The sequence below is a fragment of the Poecilia latipinna genome, unplaced genomic scaffold (assembly GCF_001443285.1).
Source record: "Poecilia latipinna isolate Pla-1442-1.1 unplaced genomic scaffold, P_latipinna-1.0 Scaffold141, whole genome shotgun sequence".
Classification (NCBI taxonomy): Eukaryota; Metazoa; Chordata; class Actinopteri; order Cyprinodontiformes; family Poeciliidae; genus Poecilia; species Poecilia latipinna.
The window spans coordinates 280,869-289,504 of record NW_015112757.1 but is presented as its reverse complement, the minus strand read 5'-3'; positions in this window follow the sequence as shown (position 1 = coordinate 289,504).

Genomic DNA, 8,636 nt, shown 5'->3' with positions numbered 1-8,636 from the left:
GCACCTGGACACGTCAAGGATATGTAGATATGTTGATACAGCATCTGAATCGGCAGCAAATGCAAATTTGTTTGGCTCTCTCAGAGCAGTGGAGGAAGGGGTGCGCTCTGGGTGTGTATTTGTGTCCAGCATGAGAGACGGAGAAAGATGAGGATTCAGCTGTGTGGGTGAGTGTGTTGGATTAGAGGTGACAGCCAAGACTGAAGAATCCTATCATTCCATGTCCAGGGAACTCACTACCCAGGCACTGACACGGTCCTCTGGGGCAGAGTCATAGGAGGGGGGCCAGTTATGCTCTGTCAGGGGGTCTTATGGCCTGATGGATGTGCTGCTGTGGGGCACAGAGACTAACCCGAATATCTTTCTCTCTCTTATTTTCTCTCTCTCTCTCTCTCTTTCTCTCTCTCTCTCTCTCTCACGCTCAAGCTGATGTCCAAGAAGAGAGAGAGGTGTCCTAACTTTCAGAGATGGGAGGATGCAGAACTCCTGCAGCTGTCTTCTTGTCGTACTGATTTTTGCTTTGCAACAACTACACACAGTCCAAACTCCAGAAATCACCAGAGCGCCCGCAGACATGGGTTTGCAGAATCCTGGCATTGAACCCAGAAAATCCCAGAAGTTGCAACTTTTGTTAGGACGACATAATAACTATCCATCAAGTCGGCCAAGTAACCGTTCCACTCCCTCCTGATGCTCGCAGCCAATCAGCCTCTGCTAAATTTGAGAGCTAAATTGTCACAGTCTGCAGTGTCCCTCCCATTTCTGACTCTCCCTGAAGTGACTGTCATTGTCATTGAGATTCTCTAAGGATGGTTTTATCATTCCTGCTTAGTACTGCGCTGGGACTTCAAAGACACATTCACACACACGCACACACACACACACATACAGGCCTCCCTCCCACCACACCGACCACACTGAAAGAGCATTTAATTTTGCTCCTCTTTCTTTTTTTTCTCTCTGTATTCCTAACACACATAGTCAATGTCTGTGTTTGTGTTTATGTGCGCTGCTTCCCTCCACTCTCCTCTAAACGAACCAATTATGGGTGTTTATGTAGCTTTAATGCGTGTAAGTGTCAGGAGAGAAACATTGCTCCGCTCACCACCTAATCAATGAGGCCTTGCGCACTACGCCGCCAGTCGCTTTTCTCCAGTCTCCTCCATCCTCTGTTGCATCACCCCCTCCCCCTCCCTTTCTGTACCCCTCAATTTCTGTCTATTTTGCCTGGTCCAGACTTTTCACTCTGCCTCCTTCTCTGTTCAGTTAGCAGAAGATGAGAATGAAGTATCAGGCCAATTGGCCGTGAAGAAAGCTTTAAATGGAGCAAGATGAGGCCATCAAAAAGTTGGAGTGCAATCAAGCAAGTGTTGTAAGTCACACAATCTGTATTTTTTTTTTTTTATGTTTTTAGTGACTTCCAATGTTTTTGATTGACTTTTAAGTCACTGATGTAGATTTCCTGCTGTTAAAGGTTTGCATTTGATTTGCTCAACTATTGGGAAACCCTGGTAAAATGTTTCACATGCATTGATTTGATCAAATCTTCAAGATCATTGTGCTTCGGAAAGATCCACTGAAGACCCACTTTCAGGTTTTTGGCAGATGCAGCGATATTTTTATTTAGATAGTTATAAGATTTTAAAGAATCCATCATGCCATGACAAAAATCCTTCACTTTTCCGCATATCCATTCTTTACTTCTAACCAAACCCATCTGGGTTGTTTGTAGCTGAAAAGGTTAACCTTACTTGCATCTTACTAAAGCAGGTTTCCATTTGAGCAAGCTCATGGTATGATAGAAAATACTTTTTTTCTCTGTGTTGGCTTATTAGCATTTACCAAAATGTTTGTTTGGTTTCTTTTTTAACTATAAATAATACATTATTAATGTGGGGGAGGGGGAGTTACATTTAATTAGCAGATTAGTAGAGAAGAATAATTTATTCTAAGCCTTTATCATAAGAAAGAAAGGCACGTCTGAGTTACTCTCTGGTTCACTGCTGAAATTATCCACACACTATCAGACTAGAATACGTTCCATCAGTAATAATAATAACAAAAAGAAAAATATTATTATCATAAGTATTATTTTTACAGCTTAAAAAAATGTTGGGAATCTATAGCTAACTGTTCTTCTCAACACTATTTAAGAACCTCGAAAAGGCTCCTCTTAGTATCCCCTCCCCTTTTTACTCAGGTCTAAAGCTGCAACTGGATCAGGTATGAGCAACTAGCTTTTCTGTCACATGGCGACAGAGACGAATGAGGCGCGGTAGGATCTGGGCCTACCCCGGGTGCTCAGGGCCCACCATGGAGGGTCCGATGGTAATGGTGGGGCCTGAGTCCCGTTACCGACACTGGTAATCATTTACTGAGCCCGGGCCTCTGTGGGAACCATGGTGATGGATTCTGATGAGGATGATGATTATTCTTCCAATAAGATGAATTAATGTAACGAGGAGCAACTGAGCATGTGCGGTATGATGAATGGAGCAGGCAGTGCTGCCGTTAGTCACTGGCGATGGTAGGTGTGTGGGGGGTAATGTGAGAAAGGGAACATGTTGTAGGTGGAACCAGAAATAAGGAGAACAAGAAAATAACAACAGAAGAAAAAGAAAATGGATGGACGGACGGACGGATGGATTGTAAATGATGTAGTATTCTTGTTTTCTCATGTTGCTGAAAGGCTACCTACAAGCTAATACAGTGCTTTAACAAACTCATCATACCACTTTTCCCTTTTTACAATAGGCTAGAACGGAAAACTTCAAAGTATTTCATTTGAACTCTGCATGACAGAGCGACACAAATCTGTGAGTAAATTTCACAAACAGAAGCGAAAAGACACATGGCTTTTTATATTTTATACTTCTTTTTATTTTTTACCACACTGCAACCACAGATTCCACTTTTAATTAAAATATAACAGGTAACGAGTCAGTCACGTTTGTTTATTTCAACATCTACTGTGTAGTGGCACATGAAATCTTAGAGGCAGTTAGACTCAATCCAGACATTTTGTGGGATGCCTTTGTCACGCTCCACAACCTTGAGGTCTCGTGCTTTGTTTATAGGCTCATATCCAGTGTTACCTGCCTGTGTCATCTGCCCAGCATGCATTGCTCAGGTGTGAGATCATCTCAGGTGATTGGGGATAGTTTTTTTCTCAGAATGGGTGTCAATTGTGAAGAAGGTTAGTGAAAGTTAAAATGTACTGTTGCTCCAGCAGCTTCAGCAGGTAGTGGAAATCTATGTTGTCCATTAGAGTAATGGGTTGGTCTTCCAGGTAATACCTTCATCAGTGGTTCTGTAATCCTTGTTGCCTTATCTCTGTCTCTCGGAAACTTATCTCCTCTCTTTCACGAGTCCTTTGAAGTGCATTGCTTCACCTTAGCTAACTTTCCGAGTTAGAAAGGTAAACTCGTATCCTAATTATATTGGTGGCAGTGACTGCAACTCTTTCACGACTTGTTCGAGTTAATCGAACTGCTTCCATTTTCTATTTTTCACCAACACAAATTAACATTTTTTCTGCAAAGGTGTTAGCTGTAGCTGACATTGAACCGTGTCCAGCAGACAACGTAGATCAGGATATTGCAGTGTGCTGCTGACACTTTCGTTCTTTGAGATGGCCTGAAAATCGTGTAAAATTCAATAGTTTTATTATTAACTCAAGTCATAAAAGCCTTTTTAGTCTGTTTAGTTCAGTCAACTAAAAAGACAAGAGAAAACAATGGTCAAGAACTGACCCAGAAGACTTCACCCTTCATCCAAACAGATTACCTTCTTCCTTTTTACCAGAACTAAACAAACCCGTCACCATCAGGAAGACATAGTGGGCCTTAATTCACCTAGAAAGCAACTCACACCAAACACATGCAGTCCGCACATCTTCAAAAGGCCAACAAGGGAAAGACAGCAGCTCCTCTACCATTTTGCTTTATGCTCTGCTAACTTACCTCCAGTAGCTGTGTGAGATCGAACACCTAAACATCCGTATGTAACAACAATCTTTCAAAAGACTAATCGTATCACATGAATCAGCTTAGTTTCTCCCTATTTCTTAAAGGGAAAAGGGAGAAAAGAACGACTGAAAAGACTATTCTAGACAAGCGAACAGCTTGAATTCGGACTGGGAAACTACTCACGAGCTGCTCATCCACTCATTTAGCTATCAACGAGTGAAACTGAGCACATAAATGTCGGTGAAGGATGATTTGTCAAATTTCCTGCAGCACTTTTATGAACACATCATCCTGTGCCAGTAGGCTTTAATATTTCCACATTCTGGGTCCTCCTCTCCTCAGTGGCAGTTCAGAGCTTAAGTCTGCCTCAAGTTTGAGAGCCGCCGCTGTGATAAATAGCCGAGCAAGCAGCGTTCATAATTCCCCCATTATAACTCCCGGTGTATTCCTTCGTCTGTTTAACGACTCGCTCTTAAAGGAAGTAAGAGCGGGGAGGTCATGGGGCCAGGGAGGGAAGCGAGGCTCCTCTAAGCACCCCGTGATTCATATCAAGCGCACGTTAAGTGGTGTGCGGCTAAATTAGTGGCTGCAATCTAGCAGGTATTATAGCTCACGCAGCGATGTGTAACGAGCCGCTGTCTCACTGGGTTGTAATGTGGCCTTGATGTCTTTAGCATGAGCCCACCAATAATATTCAGCCCATTTAGCCCTTTAGCTCATATCCACACCCACAGCGACGGCACATCAACGCAACACCCACACGTCTTCTTCCTGTTTTGTAGACATCATTCCCCTGTCCTGAGTCACTGACTCCGCCAAGGTTCATTAGTGAAGATAATTTCATTTTAGACAGGAGAGTCAGCACCAAACCTGTCATGTCGACAGTGAGGCAACAACAGCTAAATGTGTCTGTAAAGTCCTTATTAGTATTTTGCTGTGGGGTGGGGGTAGTAGTTGTGTAGCAGAGTTGCAACTGTTCTATGAATAAGCGACTTAACATCCCTTGAACATTTCCACATTTTCACACATTAAAATTCACAGTAGAAAGTCAGTAGCGTATGTATTTCTGCTATACTTTGCTCTGATACCTCCAAATAAAATCCAGTGCAAACAATTGCTGAAAGAAGACGTAAAAGTGTTGGTCTATTTGTGTTTAATTTAATCTTAGTACAGACCTCTGTAACTAACCTCTGTGAAGACCCCAGAGGTTAGTTAATAAACAGGATCATGAAGATCCAACAAAGAGAAAAGAGAGTGAGGTTAGAAAACAATATCCCAAGCGTTGGACATCTCATAAAGCACTGTTAGGTCTGCCGACTGATAATGGAATAAGTATGACACCTCCAAAGCCCTGCAAGTTGGACTACAACTCTGGAGGAGGTGCAGAGATTCAGAGCTCAGTTTGGGATGTCTGCTGACAGGAAAATGGTTCATTCTGCACTCCACATATCTGATTTTCTCAGAGGAGAAGCACTGAAAGAAGTCACAAGTTGTAGAGAAGAGAACTCTGATCAGATGAGATAAGTAAATATTTTTTTTTCCAGTTGCAAATTGCAAATTGTAATCTTCTGTTTACTATATCAGCAGGAGCCGACACCACTAACAACCAATCAGTCAGATATAACGCATAGCACACTTCAGCAACACAGCAGTTCAAAGTGCTTTACATCATGAAAATATTCTAAACACATTTTATTGTCAACAGGTGTGAAAACCAATAATAGACATTACATTTAGTCAAGTGTCATCGTTGAAATCATTAACACACATCAAAAACATTGATCAGTGTTCAATTTATTATGGTTCAAAAGCAACTCTAAGCAGGTGGGTTCTTCGGCTTGATTTAAAAGAGCTCAGTGTTTCAGCTGTTTTGCACTTTCCTGGAAGTTTGTCCCAGATTTAACAGGAGCTAATGAATGACAAAAACAAATCGGAAGACAATGAATGGATGCTAAAGGTGGCAATGGGGCATCTTTAAGTCTTTGTAGCACACCATTCTGAGACACTTGAGAAAAGGTTTTAATTCTTTAATTCTGATGCTTACTGTAAGCATCTTGAGTAGCACACACACTCCCTTCCGGTAGCATTTCCAAGCAGCAGCAGCACCAAAAACAACAGCTTTGGTCCTCCAATTTTTTTTATTTCCTCTTGTTATTTCTGCATTGCCTTTTATTTTAACTGAATGTTGCTCGTTGTTCAAAAATTACTGTTGGGGCTGGGTGCAGCTAGGACTGTATGTAGCACATAGCATATGCCATGTAACTAGGACACATTGCAGCGTAAGCAACACAGTGACGACCGCATGATATTTTATTTGAATTAAAACAAACTGAACAACCCAAAGTCGATTAGCTAAATGTTTGGACAAACTAGGTGTTGACGCAATCATACAAAGTTGCCTAACTTGGATTATGCAAGCCAAACTTGAGTATAACTTTTCTCAAAGTTGATGAACAAAATGAAATGTAAGACCAGAGTTAATGCAATGACTAAAGGTGACAGTGTAGGCCATTACTAAAAATCCCATTTCATTTTGTAAGCTCCGAATGAATGGTCTTATGGTAAATCACGGCTCTGGCATCGAGAATTACTAAAAGCATCGAAGAACACATTAAACCTGAAAAAGAATGGGTCAAAGGCTCCATTGGCACACCTTGGCGTCATCGGACACTTGGGTTTTGCCGCTTCTAAATTTGAGCTCATTTAGTATGCAAATCATTTTTGGTTATCGATATCTCCAATAGATATTAGCCACACTTTTGATCCAAAAATAGACGAACAAGTCATCCCCTAAACTGACACATGAGATTGGTGTTGTGTCCTAGTGTCGACAGAGTCACTGTGGTGCGTCTGGTGTCCCACCGCTGGCTGCCAGGCTAAGAGGGTGAGGCTCGGCTGGCTTGGGACTCGGTCTGTCTCTAGCATCCCATTCAGACGTCAGCAGAGACCGGCTTCACCACTTCTCCTTTACAGTCTGCTTTCATGTGTCCTTTAATGAGGAAACCGCCGGCTCAGCAGCTTGCTATAAAACACAGGCAAATTAAAAGACCCAAATATGAATCAACTACACAACCTAATTCAGCAGGCCCAGCCAGAGGCGTAACTCCACTTTAGGAAAACCAAAGTCTATTGTTTGTGAAGGCCAAGACGGCAAAAAATAAAAATAAAAAAATGCCCAAAAAGTGACATCAGGTAAAAGCGATCAGACAGGAAGACCAAGTCTACATGAGTAATTCCCCTTCATTAGAGACAGCAAAACCATAATTTTCAAAGAACACAGCAGAGGCAAGTGCATAACTTCCCAAAGAACAATAACAGAGTGAGTCATGAGCCCACAACACGACTCCTGCCACCAACGGCTCGCCGCAGTCTGCTAACGCTGCGACTGCCACTTTAGACAACAGCAGCTCCATAAAATGTCGAAGACGCACTCGGCATCAGAAAAAAGTGTGTAAAATAAAACAAAACCACATTTGTTTTTTCCCCTCTCATTTCATTGTAATGATGGAAATAAGGGCATCATTCTGAGATTAGTGCTGCCATTTCTCCTTGGCTGACATTAAGCTTTATGTGCATGCCCGCTGAAGAGTTTTGGAGTAAAAATGAGTAACAGAAACCCACTGAGGAGATAGATGTCAGTGCCATCAGCTGCGACGGTGTGCGACGCTGGGGTGAAATACATACACCGATATACATACATCAAGTAATGCATAACATTATGACCAAATAAGTTGCTGGTCCTCGTTACCCAGACAGAGCAGCCCTGACCTGCCAGGTCCTGGACTCCACAAGGCCCCAGAAAGTGTGGTGCTGCATGTGGCATGGATATGTTAGCTGTAAGTTTTGTAAATCTGACAATGTACAAGATATGGCCTCCATGGATCAGACTTTTTTGTTTTGGCCAGTTTGGCCTACAGATGATTGGGTCTCATATCTGGGTAGTTTGGGAGTCAAATCAAAACCAGAAAGTCAATGTTGTGCTTCTCAGACTATTCTTGAGCCATGATTGTTTTGTTCTAAGGTGCATTGCTAAAAGTAGCACTAGTAGTTGTTTCTCTGTCAGAATGGACCACCTGAGCCAGCCTCTGTGAACCATCAGCACTTGTCAAGCCATCGCAAAGCGGCCCTCATCAAATTCACTCATATCCTAAAAATGCTGGCACTTTTTTTTTTTTTTTGCTGCTTCTATTGCATCCACTTCGGGATATTCGAAGTAGATGCTCAAATATTGCCAAACAGTCATATTCAACGATTTAGAATACGTGTTCTGATGAGATTTGTTTGCTGGGTATTAAAAACGGCTCAGATTTCAGAATGAAAACGGTTTCATTCTGTTTGGCGTTTGTGATGTAATATTCTAATCATACATGGGTATTCTTTAGCTACAAGCTTTAGGAATGTAGAAAATAAACACTTTAAATAAATGCTTGCAGTTAGTAATTTTTAACTGCTGTTTGTTTCAGTCTTCAGTCTTTGTTCTCCTTTTTGTATTTATTAAAATGGTTCAAAAATAAAATATCTTATCATTCATTCCTAAAAGACAATATTTTTTATGTCAAAATAATTTCTAACCTCCAAAGTCTTATGATAACGATATGTGATATGTTTAATAGAGGACGCAAAAATACTTTAAATACCCCCAAAAAACATGCTACAATGAAATAAAAT